Source organism: Thermobia domestica, chromosome 1, assembly GCF_964235325.1.
Source record: "Thermobia domestica chromosome 1, izTheDome1.hap1.1, whole genome shotgun sequence".
Taxonomy (NCBI): domain Eukaryota; kingdom Metazoa; phylum Arthropoda; class Insecta; order Zygentoma; family Lepismatidae; genus Thermobia; species Thermobia domestica.
The window spans coordinates 70,165,822-70,183,855 of NC_137454.1; the positions used below are offsets into that span (position 1 = coordinate 70,165,822).

The 18,034-nt window shown below is 37.5% G+C and overlaps 1 protein-coding gene across 6 annotated transcripts in view; it reads left to right on the plus strand.

The window, feature by feature from the left end:
* The first annotated feature begins 66 nt into the window (after positions 1–66).
* Positions 67–18,034, plus strand: part of chinmo (Chronologically inappropriate morphogenesis) — a 67,203-nt gene continuing 49,235 nt past the window's right edge. Inside the window, exon 1 of one of the 6 annotated variants that reach the window (XM_081758488.1) lies at positions 67–320. The gene's annotated coding sequence lies outside the window, so the exon portion shown is untranslated. The other 5 variants (XM_081758480.1, XM_081758505.1, XM_081758497.1 and 2 more) reach the window with 5 other exon arrangements.

Genomic DNA, 18,034 nt, shown 5'->3' on the forward strand with positions numbered 1-18,034 from the left:
CTTTGGCCACCAGAGGGACGGTATGAAAATTTTATACTCCAACATAAGCAATTACGATCTTACTGATTACGTAATGTTTTTATAATACTACAATGTTATGCTTTCCTCAAGCCCTATGTTTTGGATAAAATTTATTCTCACACATTTTTACATAATCAGAAGTGAAAAGACCAAAGGAGATTTGAAGTTTGCCAATGATTTTGACTGCAATATTGTCATAGCCTATCAAATTGTGCTTCCGGCTGTACACCAACATTTTCTTTTTATGCACGGGTTAGAGATTTTAAGTTATTTATAATTATCATTTGGACATATCTCAGGTGATATTTTGCATTTTGAATTTGTGTTGTTGCACTAGCAATGCTTGCAGGTATTTGGATTTTATTTGATTGAGCACAAGAATATTGCAAAGTGTGATTTTTCAGAAATTTCGCAAGCTACCTTTTTTCGTATTATGGTGGTGAATTCGCGGTTGGTGACTCGTGTCAAGATGGTTGCATGAACGTTTGATGCAGTTTAAGAATATGGGTAATTTGATATGAGGTGGTGTTATTTATAATCTTCGTTGAAGTTATTTGTGCATTTAGTTACGTTTTCGCATAAAATTGCGCAGAAAGAATTATTGTGAATATGTCGCGCATTAAAAGTAACTGATTGATGTTTTTTTTCTGTGTGAGAAACATTTCATGGAAGACATGAAGGAGCTTTATGTGGAAAACTCTCTCCCGTGTGTCCTTGTAGAATTTATGAAATAATTTGTTCGGAATGCCAATAATTTCCATTTCTGCAATTATTTTGCGATCTTGTTTGTAAGATTTACTTAAAATATTTGCATTTAATGGCCATTGGATGACTATATATGATTTTTTTGGGTGGGCTATTCTTGTTTATATTACTACAATGAGCAGATGCACTTTTTTATTAGGCTGCATTTGCTAATTAGGACAAATTGTATATATATGGAATTGCAATTCGTGTCTTCTCGTAATTGGAATTCAGTTTATATATCCATATGGCGTACACTATATAGATCATTTTGAAAATTTTATCCATAAATGCCATTTGCAATTATAATCGGTCGAATAATAATAGGCCTATACACCAGAATACAAAGGAAGCCTAATATTTTTTCCTTACGGTTTTTGTATTTTTTTCAGCCTTACTAACCCAATGGAAAGCAATAGATTCGTAAAGAGCTTAAGTTTCTATGAGTCGTGCATTATTTACAGCAAGTGATCGATCATAAATGTGAAATATATAAATAGGCTAGGCGATTTAATTCAGAAGCATGTTAGTGTATGTTTTCCATTTGTTTATAAACATGAGTTTGAATTTAAATTCCCGTTTTAGCCTTTACAATTAATAACTTCGTACCAAAAATGTTAATGTAGACTTCCTTTAGTATTCAGTCTTGCTTGGAAATTATTTATCATAATTCATGTGCAGCACTTGACAGATCTATTTATTTTTTTTCACTTTGTTTTCTTTTTGTAATGGAAAAATAAGTCTTGGTATACGAACCAATTTAAATAACGGGACCAGTGATGTAATTCTGCACTCCAGAATGCGAGATTTGATATTGGGAACGGCATTTCCTATGAGATTTAGGGGAGGGCATAGTGGCTTAGTCGTAGAGCGTTTACCTATGGAGCGTGGGATCCCTGGTTCGATCACCGCCAAGAAAGTTTGTGGTGGACAACATTGTGTCCGTGGGATTTCCTGGCATACTCTCGTTTCCTCCAACATTCTCATTTCACTAATTCTTTCATCATTTATTTGCCTTAATCGTCCGTCTCCTTTAGCCAAAAGGGTATATTCGTGGGACGTTAAACTGAAAGATTTCAAACCTAAAAATCACTCATTTGATACGAAGAACGCACAAATTATAACCGGAATTTCTTCAATTAATGTTCTCTTTCAAGGTATTCCCCATATACATGTACACACTTGTCTTATCGGTGTGGAAGTGCCCGTATCCCTACGGCATAGCATTCTTTGGAACGATCTTCCAGCATTTTCAGCACACACGTTTTGACTTCGCCGTTGGTATGGAATTTTTGTCCTCCCAAGTACAGTACTCCTTGAGGGGACCGGAAAAGATGGAAGTCCCAAGGCGACAGATCAGGGCTATGGGGAATGGTCTGGATATTCCAACTAAGTTTGGTGATAGCTGTGGCCGTACGAGGACGCGCGTTGTCATGCATGGTGATGACGCCACCCTTCACCGTCTGTGGCTGTTTTATTCTCAGAGCTTGTTTGACTTTGGTCCGGAAGAGATTGCTGTAGTTTGCCGCATTGATTGTGGCCCCATGTGCCAGGAAATCAGTGCATCACGCCTTGTTTGTCTCAGAATACCGTCAGCATCATTTTGCCAGCGACGCTTATGCCTGGAATTTTTTCAGCGGCGGCGAGTCTGGATGCCTCCATTTTGTACCGAAGCATCCAGCTCCGTGTGACCATGATGCACCCAGCTCTCATCGCAGGTGATTATCTTTGCAAGGAAATCCTCGCCTTCTCTCTGAAATCACTGTTAATGCTGAAACAAGACGTTTCTCCTACACTGCTTCTGGTCGAACGTTAGCATCTTTGGGACCCATCTGTCTGTGATTTTTCAGAAGTGCATATGTTCGTGGATGATCGTTTCCACACTTCCCGAGCTGATATTAGTATTCGCACGCAAATCTCTTACACTGATGTGTCGATGCTGGTGCGAATGAGCCGCTCCACCCGGCGGTAGCTCGGTAGGTGTAGTACGATCCACGTTGAAAACAGATTCTCTTCCTGCCTGGAATTTTGGACACCACTCGCACACTTCCGACTGAGATTCTTAGCCTTGTACACTTCAGCAGGTTTCACGCTTTCCTCCAGGAGGAACTTAATGATGCAGCCCTGGTAGTGATGGGCACTTTCGAATTATTCGATAGTTTTGTACTATCGGATGTATTTGATAGGCCCAGCAGACTGTCGAATGTTTTTTTCTTTGTAGAGACAAACACGCTAACACTTAAGCGTAACTATCTGACAGACTGCTTTCGTTCTCCAGGCCAGACTATCGATAGTTCACCGTTTCAGCGGTCCTGCCACCTTGCTGAATGTTAAAAGGGAGAAACCAGCAGTGTTATTACGCCCTCTTCCGGGCCTAGTAGAACGAGTGAATTCAAACCTGTTGAAATGTTTGGTACTATCGGTAATTATATTAAGGAGCCATAGTGTCTTTGTATGAGACCCTAAAGAAGGCTTAATATAACTACAAGTTTTTCGCTACCGAATGAATTTCAACCAATGGTGAACTGTTAAAAGTTATCGAATGAATTTCAGCCAATGGTAGGCAATGGAGAATTGAGGAAAGAAGTGACTGCATACGTATGCTCATGTCGCAACGTTATCGTGTTACCAGAAGAGAGAGGGGAGGATATAATTCCCCTTCAAGTTCCATTTCGAGGTATATTGTATCCCGAAAAGAGATGCCCCAGTCTAAGGTGGGACTTTATTTACCCTACATGGATAACTGTCAGCAATTTCAAGCACGCACCAGTTATGATAAAATATATGTAGTATATGCTGCGAAAAGGAAGATCTTGTGATTTTACGTAGAGACCAATTCCATTTCAAATCGTCCAGGCAAACCACAATTGGTCCCCATCATAGTCTCAGATTTCATTTATTTTTTTTTATATGGGATCTACATGCAATATTATTAGACCCATATTTTTTCTTTTTGCTGAAAAAAAAATTTCCTTCGATATACAGCCTTCCAAAATGGCCGCCCTCCTCTCGGATTGCTCGAAAAACTGAAAAACATGTCAAATTAAAAGTTTTGTTGTAGAGAAACGAGTGTACTTAGTAACGTAATCGCAATAGCAGGAAGAGTATAAAGTTGTATGTTTCATTGGAGGGCCAAAATTCGTCTATTGGTCCAATAGGAATCGCGCAATTCACTCGCAATGTTGCCAACTTTGATGAAATTTTTGCTAACTTCAAACCTTTTTTTTTCTATCCTCACGAGCAATATCAACCATCTGCTTCTAGCATCGAAATCTACTTCATAAGGTCTCTTGAAAATGTAAAGGACTTACGTTTCTGATTATTACATCCCACGTTATAGCATGATGAAAAGCTGAAAATTGCATTAAGACGCCATGTTTGGACGCCATTTTCTCAAAAACCCCACCTTTTAAAAATCTGAATTTTTTACATGTATTGGAGAAGTACCTAAGTATTTAAAATCCGTTAACCGTTCATGCGGCTGCAGCCCCTAACATTCGCAATTAATTATTGAAATTTCGATTTTTGTACTTGCAATGTAAATATTTCCTGTGGGTATTTAGGTCCTATACACAAGGCGATTTGAAAGGGAGTATGAAAATTTTGAGAGTAGAATCCTGACATCAAATCCAGTAGAAAAGTTCCTATAAACATGAGTCGAATTCCGCTTCGTTTTCGAGTTACAGGGTTTCCAACTCGGGATCCAAAATCGGTTCGGGACAATAGAAAATGAAATATATATTTCGCGTTAAATCAGAAACTGTGTGTTAAAGCTTTGATAAAGTTGACTTGTATCAATATGATGATTTTTACGTGCGTTGCAATTCAGTTGACAGTGCTGCCAACTTGCTAGAACTTTTATTTGTTTCCAAAAGACACTACGTGGATTTTATTTGATATTTGGTATTCATTAGTGATTGCCAGCATCACATGAAGCATAATTTTCCCCACATTACCACAGTTTTCGAAAACTTACATGTATTTCATTAAAAGGTTTATCTCATGCGTTATTGATAGTTTGCAACATTACGTGTGAATTTCAATTGATGTATGCCATTATTAGTAAAACCAAAATGTCGAATAAAAACTACGTCTGTGTAAGTTGTAATAATAATAATAATAATAATAATAATAAAGATGAAGAAAAAAATATTTTTTATTATCGCTAAACCTCTCGTAACTCCACGCATCAAGTTCGAACTTAATCAAGAAGTTCTGCTGCAACCACGAAACAGTTTATTACGAGATTCGGTGTCGTAAACATCGTCCTAGTGTTCTCTGGAACCATGAAAATTGTTTTCACTGGTAACATGACATTGTAGTGCACTAGTTACAGTGTTTGTGTGAATAACAATGGGGAAGTCCTACACAGAGAAAAATCCGTTCTCCGTACAGCGGTATATTGTACAAATATACGGTATCCTCTTGCTTACTATAGAAATCAGTACGGAGTATACGTTATCCGTATGCTACATAGGCACTGCCCTTAGATGTTACATCATGCTGTTGCAGGATGTCTGACATCTAACAGCTTTCCGTATATCACATGTATATACTTATGTTACCTTCGCCAGCTATATGTTATATACGTCCATTTGTAACTGAGATCCTAACCGCCTACATTGTTTCATACAGAAAGTACGTATAGATGGAACACTTATACAGAAAGTATTATAAAACATGCATTTTCAGTTATACGTCTGCTGTGCGTTGTCCAAAAAATACAGGAATTACGCATGTAACCTATCTTTTTAAGTTACCACCTACAATTTTTTTTCTCAGTGTATTACAGTAAGGACCGTATTAAATGTGTTGATGATTCTAAAAGGCATAAGATAATTGTGAACAGAAAGAATTCTTGACAAACATTTTATCTTGCGGTAAAATATATGTATTGCGTACAGCGCGTCTGCCAAAACGTAATATTAGGAGAGGATGATTATTCGTGTAAAGGGTGCTTTGACTATTTACCGTGAACAACGTGAATGTGTGTGATATATTGGTGATCACGAAAGAAGATGTAAATATGAAATTATGCACCAGCAAGATAAAGAATTTGTTCCTCTGAATGTAGATTTGGAAACTATTAACCAGATAGTTAACATGCTAAACATGAATGTGTCCCCAATAAAACGGCCGTTATCGGTGAAACCTAGACTACGGTGAAGGATTCACATCTCAAAATTTTTCATACTGCCTTTCAAATCGCTTTGTGTACAAGACACAAATAATCATCCTCCCCTAATAGTACGTTTGGGCTGACACGCTGTACGCAATCCATATATTTTACCGCAAGATAATTTTTTTTTGTCTAGAATTCTCTCTGTGCACAATCACCTTACGGCCTTTAGCATAAGCAACACATTTAATACGGTCCTTACTGTAATAGGACTTCCCCATTGTTATTCACACAAACACTTAACTAGTGCACTACAATGTCATGCTACCAGTGTAAACAATTTTTCATGGTTTCAGAGAACACTAGGACGATGTTCACGATACCGAATCACACAAACTATCAATAACGCACGAGATAAAACCTTTTAACCCGGCACCGGGCGCGTGGTTACTAGTAACGCAAGTGGGCGCGTGGTGAGATTTTCTCTCACCTATGAAAGTAATGGGAAAATCCCTCTTATTAACACAGTTTAAGATTTAATTGTGAATTTTATTGTAAATTTACAACTTTAGAATATTTTAGTCATATATGCAGGGTATTTTACATTGTTTATTGATATCACTACACAATAAAAAAATCAATAATTTTCCAACACTAAATAATACAGTAAAGCTACAGAATCACAAGAAACAAACAAATGAACAAAATGATAAACAGTTTATTCAAACCGAGGAAAATCCTTTCGGAATGTGGCAGTTATCACTCACTGTCTTCATGTTGTTCACGCCCTCGGCACCTGCAACAGAGAACAGCTAGTGCGTGCTCCTTGCACACTGGGACAAGACAGTCTGCACAACATGTTTTGGTGTATCGATTTTTCTTCCTGGGACAGAAGCCACATTTCCTTTTATCACTATTTCCTGCTGGTGCCTCGGAGTGCACAGGTGCTGGAGAGTCACCCAGGATCCTTCTTATCTGTGATCGCAAAAGTGTAGGCAAGCATGGTATTGTTGCTCTTCTAGTGAGGTATGGCTTGCAGAGTTCCATTGCTAACTTTTTCTGATAGAGTCTCCTTGCGTCAGCATTTTCACAGTTAAATCTATATATGATGTAGTTGTTTAGAGCACCAATATCAAGGAGTGTGTAGAAGATACGTAACGGCCACCTGTTGGTTTTCCTTGCAACTGTGTAGAGACTCTTCAGCCCATCCACACAGTCTACACCACTCTTCGTCATATTATAAAATGTAATGATTTCCGGTTTAGCCTGCTCCTTTGTTGCTTCATCAATGTGTTCTCCTTCATGCATTGTGGAGAGTAATAGCACATTTTTTCTTCTGTTTGACACATATGAACAAAGTAACATATCTTCTCCATGAGCGAACATGCTTGAAAATGGCGGTCTTCCCTTTGTACTCAGGAACTCAACCGGAATCTGAGGTTTGTTACTTCTTAGAGTTCCAACCAGTGTTAATCCGTGATTCTTTAGAAGATCTAGCGCTAAAGGAACTGATGTGAAGAAATTGTCTGTTGTCACATTTCTGCCAGATTTAGTAATGGGTTCGATGAGACGTTTGACAACTGCTTGCGCACTGTTGTCCTGAACATATGGTCCTCGCGGCTGTTGTGTTCCCGGATAAATCTCCATTTTCATTGTGTAGTAGACATGTGCGTCCACTAAGGAATATATTTTAATGCCATATTTTGCCGGTTTATTTGGCATGTAACATCGAAAAGAGCATCTTCCCCTGAAAGATTCAAGCATTTCATCAATAGTTACATGTTCATGTGGTGTCCAGTAGGCCGCACATTTCAATACGAATTCTTCAAATAATGCCCGTATTGGAGCTAAATTGTCTTCTTTTCTCTGCTGTCTGGTGTTGATGTCATCAAAACGCAGGGCGCGTAGAAGCATACGAAACCGTTTCTGAGACATGACTAAACGAAACAATTCTGGAGCTGTTCCGTCAGTTGCCCATAAGTCCTCTAGATTTAAACGAGAACTCTTCATCATACCCGATAAATACAGCAAACCTAATAGAGCTAACATTTCTTCATAATCAGTATTACGAATATCTCTTTCACGTGTTATTCCTATACGAATTTCTGCTAATTTTAGATTCGTATATTCCACAATTTGTTTTATAGTGTCTTCAGGGAAAAATAAATGCCATGATTCCATTGGCGATTTTACATTTCGTGCTTGCCCTCTGACACCTGGTAAATGTCTCACGAGATTTCTATGCCTTGTTTTATGTGTCGTGTTTCTGGAGTGAACATTCCACGTTGTAACTCCATCTTTAGCTGTATATATAGGTCTATCTCTCACAACTTGGTCAGAATTTACAACATCGAGTTCTGTTTCTATTCCCGAAAACTCACTTTCACTACTTTGTTCAACTTGCTCAACGTTATCCCCTTCATTGTCACTGCAACTGTCCATTATTTCACTTCCACTTTCATCTGCGTCTTCCCTTATGTTCATCTCCCTTTCCACCTCATCCATCCATTGTAACACTTTTTGTGCAGTTTTGTCATCCATAGTTTAATATATTTACCTACAGTCAATGTATTTGTAGTATTCAACACTGCCAGAAATAATAACGTAACAGGGCGCAAGGTGAGATAAAATCTCACTGAATTGCAAAGCTTCTAACAATGCACTGCTAACAAAAACAACGATTCTTCATCAACAAGCTGTAGTTGCAGATTGAAGCTAAAAATAGTGAACTTGGAATACATAGAAGGATATACACGTGCGCATAACCATTGCGCAGTAGTACATGGGGAAAGCAAGGAGTGAGGGATTGCCTCACCACGCGCCCTGTGCCGGGTTAATGAAATACATGTAAGTTTTCGAAAACTGTGGTGATGTGAGGGAAAATTGTGCTTCGTGTGATGTTGGCAATCACTAATGAATACCAAATATCAAATAAAATCCACGTAGTGTCTTTTGGAAACAAATAAAAGTTCTAGCAAGTTGGCAGCACTGTCAACTGAATTGCAACGCACGTAAAAATCATCATATTGATACAAGTCAACTTTATCAAAGCTTTAACACACAGTTTCTGATTTAACGCGAAATATATATTTCATTTTCTATTGTCCCGAACCGATTTTGGATCCCGAGTTGGAAACCCTGTAACTCGAAAACGAAGCGGAATTCGACTCATGTTTATAGGAACTTTTCTACTGGATTTGATGTCAGGATTCTACTCTCAAAATTTTCATACTCCCTTTCAAATCGCCTTGTGTATAGGACCTAAATACCCACAGGAAATATTTACATTGCAAGTACAAAAATCGAAATTTCAATAATTAATTGCGAATGTTAGGGGCTGCAGCCGCATGAACGGTTAACGGATTTTAAATACTTAGGTACTTCTCCAATACATGTAAAAAATTCAGATTTTTAAAAGGTGGGGTTTTTGAGAAAATGGCGTCCAAACATGGCGTCTTAATGCAATTTTCAGCTTTTCATCATGCTATAACGTGGGATGTAATAATCAGAAACGTAAGTCCTTTACATTTTCAAGAGACCTTATGGAGTAGATTTCGATGCTAGAAGCAGATGGTTGATATTGCTCGTGAGGACAGAAAAAAAAAAAAGGTTGAAGTTAGCAAAAATTTCATCAAAGTTGGCAATATTGCGAGTGAATTGCGCGATTCTTATTGGACCAATAGACAAATTTTGGCCCTCCAACGAAACATACAACTTTATACTCTTCCTGCTATTGCGATTACGTTACTAAGTACACTCGTTTCTCTACAATAAAATTTTTAATTTGACATGTTTTTCAGTTTTTCGAGCAATCTGAGAGGAGAGCGGCCATTTTGGAAGTCTGTATGTCGAAGAAAAAATTTTTTTCAGCAAAAAGAAAAAATATGGGTCTAATAATTTTGTATGTAGTTTCTTATTTTAAAAAATGAACTAAATCTGAGACAGTCGTGTGGACCACCCTGGACGATTTGAAATGGAATCACTCTAGAGTAACTGAGATATTTAAAAAAAAAAAAATTCTTCTGGCAATATTATAATTTCATACTTGGACTGAAATCATTTAAGGGTTCTTAATGATGTTTAAAACAGGTTTCTTAGGAAATTTAAAGTAGAAATTAAATCTAATTTAATGCTCAACAGTTATGCTTTTAAGTGGAAATTCGGATTTGTTTTTCATGCTATTATGAGATAAGGGAATGGTGGTTAGCGCAGGAACATTATGATACCAGTGGCTTGAGGACACTTTCTGACTACATGCACACTCATCATATTAGTAATTTTAGGCACTGCTGCAAATCCTCGGGGTTGAGGGGGACATGCCCCCGAATAATCCGATTTGAATTTTTTTTCTCTGGAGAGAAATATGATGATTTGTGCCTGACTTCCTTCCAATGTTGAAGACAACTCTGCTCGAGTGATTCTTAAAACTATCATTATAGTACAATTATTGAAGCTCTGAGATGTCTTTCAAAAAACTACAAAATGGAAAACATTATTATTATTGCTACTTTTACAATATTCTTGAACACTAAGTAAAGACACACTTTAGAGAAAAAAAAATCGCCAAGCAACCTTTGCATTCTCGAAATGTATTTTTTGTCTCACTTTTACTGTTATCAATAATGTGATATAACATGAGCATCATAAAATAAATGAATAAAATAACCAAGAAATTGGGATGAATAGTAGCTGAGAAAAAAAAATCTGTCATAAACATTGCAAAGGAAAATCGAATTTCTTTTGCCGCCGACCTTTCATTTGAGCGACGCGGTAGCGCGCTTCTGCTTCTACTTGTAAACAACGTTCTTCCCCCCCCGCCCCCCATCCGCCTTGTTAACCTGTGGACCTCTCCCTTGAGACTCCAGGGAGCCTAATCCAGTGTAGACTTGTCAGTCACACTATCGAATGAACGTTTAGGTAACAGACAAGCACGTAGGAAAACAATATTTGAATGAATAAAAGAACTGTTGGACTACCGTATCGGTAGTTCAAAACAACTATCGAATGATCATTCGATAAGAAAAAGTATTCGATAGTGCTCATCACTAAGCGCTGCTCCACTGCGACCGCCAACCCCACATCGCCCTCCGAGACAATATCTATTGAACTGCCTGTTGTAGAGAAGTGTCAGGACTGCCATATCACAGCATGGGACACGGACGCTAAGCTGCGCACAGAACCTTTTGGTAGAAAAGAAATTCCGGTTACAAATTGAACGTTACTCTTATTTTAGTGATCTGAGTGTAGAGAAGGGGTAAGTGATTCTTATTCTGCAACTTTGCAAATCATTAAAAGGGTTTAATCAACTAACAAGAATTGGGCATACAGAAGTTGCCAAGGAAGTGAAGACAATAAATTTATTTGCATTACAACTCAGAAATGACGAAGAAAATTGAGAGGAATGTACCGTTTAATACCCGGTGCCGATTTTTTCTAATTAGATATTTTGAGAGACACACTAATGTAATCAAAAATAATATAATTTATCTGTCTGCAGGGTTGACTGGTTTAAACCAAAAAACGAAAGATGTTCGTAAAAGTGTAAGTGTCTGTAAAATCTTGATGAAAACACATTTGTGGGTTATCACGTTCAACTCCCGTATATTATTCATATTAGATTCATACCTAAATTCCCCGTTTATTACTCAAAGAGATTATACTACAAAAGCAACTTTTTTCTTTTCAGTTTATAAATGTTTATTTTGTGATTTTTTTATAGTTTGTTATTATTGTTATGCAATTGCAATCAAGGAAAAATTCTAAATATTGTTTCGTTTTAATAATGTTTACTGTTAATAAAATACATCGAAATGGCGTACTTTTTTGTGGGGGGGGGTCATACAAACCCCACGAGAGGCATTTATTGAAACCAGAAGTATCTTTGGTATCTCTGTATGTATAAATGGGTCAGAGCCAAAGTAGACTCAAATTAATTCTTATCTTTATTCACTTTTCTTACTGATATGCAAATTAAGTCGTGCATTTCTTTAACTTAGTTTTTTTGTACTCTGCACTACTTTGAAATTGTCCATATGCAATTCTGTATAATGGTTTCACTTGTGCAACTGTTTATTTTTTGTCCTTCTGAAATGACTCTTGACAAGTATGTAAAGATAAGTACAACTTTATATATATATATGGATTCAAACGGAGGACAATTTCTCTCTGATGTAAGCCGAGAAGCGGTTTTGATTCCGCGTTAAGCTTATGTAACCCCTTCCATAATAACACCAATTCGAAACAAGCTTATTTCTGTCCATATGTGATGTAAATACACAGAGCAAATTATTTAAACCCCCAAAAAAAATTTTTTCAATAAAAACCCTGTTTTTTGCCAACCCTGTCTGTCTGGAATAGGAATTCGGATATTTGGGGATGAATTTTTAGATTTCTTATAATTGAAAATTAAAAAGAATCCTCTGCTATTGGCCGAGAAGACCTACTAATTAATACGGAAGGCAAAGCACGTAACGCGTAGAAGTTTTATGATCGCACATTACCAGTTCCTAATTAAAATATGTGTACGATTTGCCTTTGCTGTTCTTTCGAATGCATTCACGGTGTAATTTCCAATCTAACGTCTATGCGACCGTTCTACAGTGTGTGTGTCATTGTTAGTCAAGGGTTGAGTTGAGTTCGAGTTTAACGCCACTTTCAGCAGCGAGGGTATATGAGACATGGACCTACTATTTAACGCAAAATTTGAACCACATGAGCTCCCGCCGGGTATGGAACCTGGGTCTCCTATGTAAAAGGCGCGTACGCTAACCGCTTACCCACGAAGGAGCTCTGTTAGTCAAGGTTATGCATTTGATTATTGTAATGTTGAAATCCTACCTTAAATGGACGGTTTCTCGATTACAGCAGGAATGATTTTCTTTCTTTTTTTAATTGTGATAGGAAGTAACTTCGTGTTTCATTTGCAAGGAGAGATTTGTTACGTCGCTTTAAGTTAACGTTGTTCGGTACCGACTTTAGTGGGTTTACAGTTTTGCTCAATTCTACAGCACTTGCCGATACGTATTACGTCACGCTTTCGTCCATTCACGATAAAGAAAATAGTTAATTCTTGAATAACTGCTTTTCAAGTTATATTTTCATGAATACAATAATCGGGTCAGTTGTGATCAAAGTGGGAGAAATTTATGTTTGCTGACAGCTTTACGAGAGAAATGTGTGCTATCATAAGTAAAAATTTATCCGAATTTATAAGGGCCGTGGTGGCTCAGCGGTAGAGCGTTTACCTCCGGTGCGTGGGTTTTCTCGGGATTCTCCTGTTTCCTCCCATTCCATTCATTTCTCATCACTGTTTTCATCAGCCTAACCAATATAATAGTGGGACGTAAAACTGAAATATTTCATTTTCTTCTGAATTTATAGCCCCTTACCGCCTGTCTAGTAGCTAGCGCGTGCACCTTTAGTGCACGTAGTACCGGTTTCCTCCCGGTGGGAGAGCACAAAAATTTTAATTTTATAATTTTTCACTTTGATCAATTATTCGTCTCCTTTAGCCTAAAAGGCATAAATATAGTAGCTATTTGACTGACTTTATTGAAACATAGTAGCTATGCTATAAAAAGATAGGCCATTTTCAATTTTGAAAACCTAATATTACATTATCAAATCTGTTAACAACACTTAAGACCTTCATTTAAAATACCATGCCACTTCAACCAATAAAAAAGTATCTGATAAACAATTTTCACCAAAAAAGAACTCTTTTCGTGCTGGAAAGGTTCACAAACACAACACGAAAAAGGGATAATTCTTTCTGTCACAAAAGTCTCTACACGAACAAGAACAAGAAAGTAAATTTCTTCTAGCAAGCACAGATACACACTTCACAATGAATAGTTCCTTATCAGTGTAGTAAAATCTTTTCTCACTAATCAAAGTCAACATAAGCCTAGGAAGGGATAAAGGGGGAGGAGAAAAGAGCGATAACATGTTCATGGTTTCTATGTTTTTGGACCCATGTAATCATAGAATTCCGCCACTGCCTTTTACATCCACTGTTTTCAAAGCCACTTATATAACCTGTCGCTCTGAAACATGCACACTATGCAGTCAATTTAAGTCAGTGGGTTTTAAGTATAACGCGAACTTTTTTTTAACAACATTCCTTTAGGCAGTAGAGTAGAGAGAAACAAGTTTGAGTAAAGTAGATAGCTGATGTGGGCTGTCACTTGAAAGTGTTACAAAAGGGTTAATGTAATGCGTGGTTGGAAGAAAAATAATAAGAAACAGATTTAGTAGAAGCAAATGTATAAGAAGTTTCATTACTCTTCCAACCGATACCAGTAAAAGATGAAACCATAATAATCTATAGTCTGTTTTCATTCTAATAATCTATAGTCTGTTTCCGTTCTGATATTCCGTTCCTCTTTAATTGTTGTCATTTTTAGTGTCATTTCACTAACCCTTAGACACATACGTGCGCCATTATGTAAGATCTCGCATGTTTGTGCCTCTGATGTGGGAAGCTGTGCTGTGGAAAGTGTCCTTTACCGGTATGTTTTTGTCAAACTAAGGTCAAAATATAAATCTGAATGGTAGTTTAATATCCCTTAAAAGATGAGAGGAAGAACGGTAAAGTAAAGCATACTTTTTTGTTGTTGTTGTTATTGTAATGGTAAGTTATAAGTGTGCGTTCTGCTGTTATGTTTTGAACAAGGCACGGCTTGTTTCAATACAGCAGTTTAAAAGCTATGCATATTCACATAAAAGAGAAGACAACATTTTGTATTTTATTCTCATTTAAGTTCCTACATGGTTGAAGTTAATATTCTTCCGTTGGCTGCGTCAAGAAAGATGTACTTCTGGTATTGTTTCCGGTAGAGTTCAAATAAATGTACGACTGGAAGTTAAATATAGAATCAAGCCGTATACAAAGGCGAGAGATGTCCTTAAATGAAATATCGGTTTTAAGAAGTGGTTAGGAGTGCTCAGACATACGGAATGAAGTTCGATTGAAAGGACATGTACAAATGCTAGAGCAACATACAAAATTCATTGCTAGTACTTTCAAATCATTGCAATCAAGTAATCAGTTTATTATTATTTATGTTAATTTGTAGTTTAATCTTAACCTTTGAAGTGTTGTAGAATACTGAATTTTGAATGTACTGTTTCCTTGTGTAAAGAAAGCTATGTTTCTGCTGAAACTTGGTTAGAACATTACTGTAAGAATTTCAGTGAAGTGTATACTACTACAAATATTAGTTATTTCTTTACTAAACTGTTACTTCTGAGCGTATTTTCACTGCCACGTGGTAATTTATTTTACTTTGTAACTTTAAAACTAGGAAAATGAAATAGAGAAGCGTGAGTCGTTGGGTAATTTTTTGCGTTCTTTTCCACATGGCTTCACCGCGTCATAATGTTAATAATGTTTTTTTTTAAGCTATACTTAAATGATGTCCCTTTGGTATCATTGAAAGTATTCCATAGTAATTATAAATTGATATTCATTCTGGTTTTAAAATTCTGGATACGAAATCATAAGTAAAAAAAGGCGAAGTTCCTAATTCTGTGTATAATTACTTCACTTTAGGCCTACAAATTTCAGTACCGGTAGCGTGTGTAAATTAGATATTTAATTTCCTATAACATGGCAGACATATAGCTTTTAGGTAACTTATCCTTATAATAAAAACAGAAATAAACCTTTTAAACTTTGGTTGCGTTACTGCTTTAATTGAACTTTGTTTCGTCCATCTGTTTTTCCTGTGGACTTCTTCGGAGGCGTCAGCTTGGTTTTGCAGGTAAGTGCGTTTCCTACGTCTGTGTTATTTATGTCATCTTTCCAATTTAAGCCCAGAATTTATAATGTTAAATTTGTTGTTAAAACCCTGAAAAGTCTTGATTACCAACACTACGATTTCAAGAAACTTGTATTATTTCATGTCCCTTATGACTGTTGTTGCCAGATACTATATGGACAGACTCAGGGTAAAAGGTAACAAGTCACTTTTTTACAATTTTCGGTTTTTAACACAGAGTTGTAGTATTTTAAATGACGCTTTTTTGTATGAAAAGCCCTATGAAAAAAACGTGACCAAAAACAAGTACAAGGGACGTGCAAAAGGGAATAATTAAGCTACAATGCAATCCACACTGGGTAAAAGGGAATAAGATGACTCTCCTGAAAAATGAATAAAAATCACTTGTACCTTTTACCCTGAGTCCGTCCATATATGCTATGTTTGCATTTCTTAACAATACGTACGTAGTGTATAGATTTCTTAGAAACACTCCATAAACTTGTTAATGAGTCAAATCTGACGTGAACAAGTTGGCATGTGTGTAATCGGGAGTGCTAGTGACATGTGAATGAATTTTGAATATCTACACATTCTTGGCATTTGTTACCAAAGTTCTAATTTAATCACAGAAGGATAATTAATCTGTAACTAATGAGCGACCTATTCAAACATAAATCTAGAACAATTCTACATTTCAATAAACAAATGAAAGTACAAGGTGACAAAAAAAAAAAAAATCTTGTTGTAGGGCAGTGATAAACGAAGAGCAGTACAGTGGACGGTACGTACCTTTAGATTTCCAAGTAACCTCGTTAGCATGCAACATCTTTTGCCAACATTCCTGGAGCTGCACAATACCTGGGCATAAAATTCGGCTGTCGTGGTTGCAGAGAAATTCGTGAGTGCGTTCCGCAAGTCTCCCTCATTTGCGAGGGATCACCCACGAAGGTGGTTGTCGAGGAATGAAACATCTGCAAGGTCCGGTGAATATGATACATAGCATTGTCTCCCAGCCAAGTTACTGAAGGGTCTCCCGGGTCGTCTTTGCTACATGTATCGTAGCATTATCGTGCAAGATCAGCACAACCTTGCGTTTCACCAATGCCTACTCCTTCTACCGCAATGCACGGTGCACCTTTTGCAGCTGCTGAGAGTAGAGGTCAGCAATGATGGTGTGACCGGGTGAAAGGAGCTCGTAATGTATTACTTGCCGGCAGTTCCACCATACAGAAAGCATAACATGTTGTGGGTACAGATGTGGTCTTGAGGTAGGAGGATCAGGGTCACGTGGCAACGACCAATGTCTGGTATTTCTTGGGAGTGTCAGAGGACCCACTTTTTGTCACTAGTGAGCAACCGATCAAAGTTGAGTGTCTTCAGGTGCCGAGTAAACAAGGACAAACTGTCACTCGTTGTTTCTTGCTGTCTACCCACAGTGTATGGGGAATCCAGTTGCCTAATTTGTATGACTTCCCATCCTGTATACAGGTGCAGTCTGACTGTTTCAGCGGGAATATGGAACCTTTTAGACCACTGTCCTCGATGGCTGCTTTCAGGGCTTCGTCATCCAACACTGTGATCAGCCACTGCGAGATTCATTCGAAAGGCTCACATCTTCCAAACGGAATTTCTGGAATCAGTGCCTGGCGGTGCGTTCGTTCACAGCATTCTCAAATGCCTGGCATGTGCGGCAACTTGATATAGCATCTGGCACACCCACTTTAAAGTAATACAATAAAGACATGTGAACAAGCTGCTTCGATACCTCTTTCTCTTGCACACTGACGAGCTATGACTCGTATCTGCGCAATGTGCCTGTATTACTGAAGGTCAGTGTGCAGACTAACTCCCGATCGCTTAAATGCACGTTCGTCATTTCGTTTGTCCTCTGTAAGTGCGTGATTAATTGGATGGCAAAAACGGCAAGAACTTTTTGTTACCTTGTAAATTGACTCTTAATATGTATTAATTTAATTTTAATGTTCGATTAATTCTTCTGTACAGGAAAATTTTGGCTTTGAGCACGTGCCATTATTATATAAACAACTTGTCACTTAGTATTTTACTATCTTGTGATCAAAACCTCTAATACAGGTAATGAAGAACCCACTCATACAAAATGTACTAGGAAAGTTTTGCAATACGTCGCAACCATGTGTCGCAGGAATCTGCTTCGTGGTGCATGCTGAAACATGTTCATATTTGCCCAGTAACCGCTGCGCCAAGTCGATGGGCTAAGTTATTCATTAGCATTAATTGCCTAAAGTACTTGCTTTGGCATCTTGGTCACGAAATGAGATACGAGCAGTTTTGCGGTGTAATTTCGCGCGTGGTTTAAACGTAGACCAGTGCTCAGAAGAATTGACTCTTGACTAGGTTATATCTG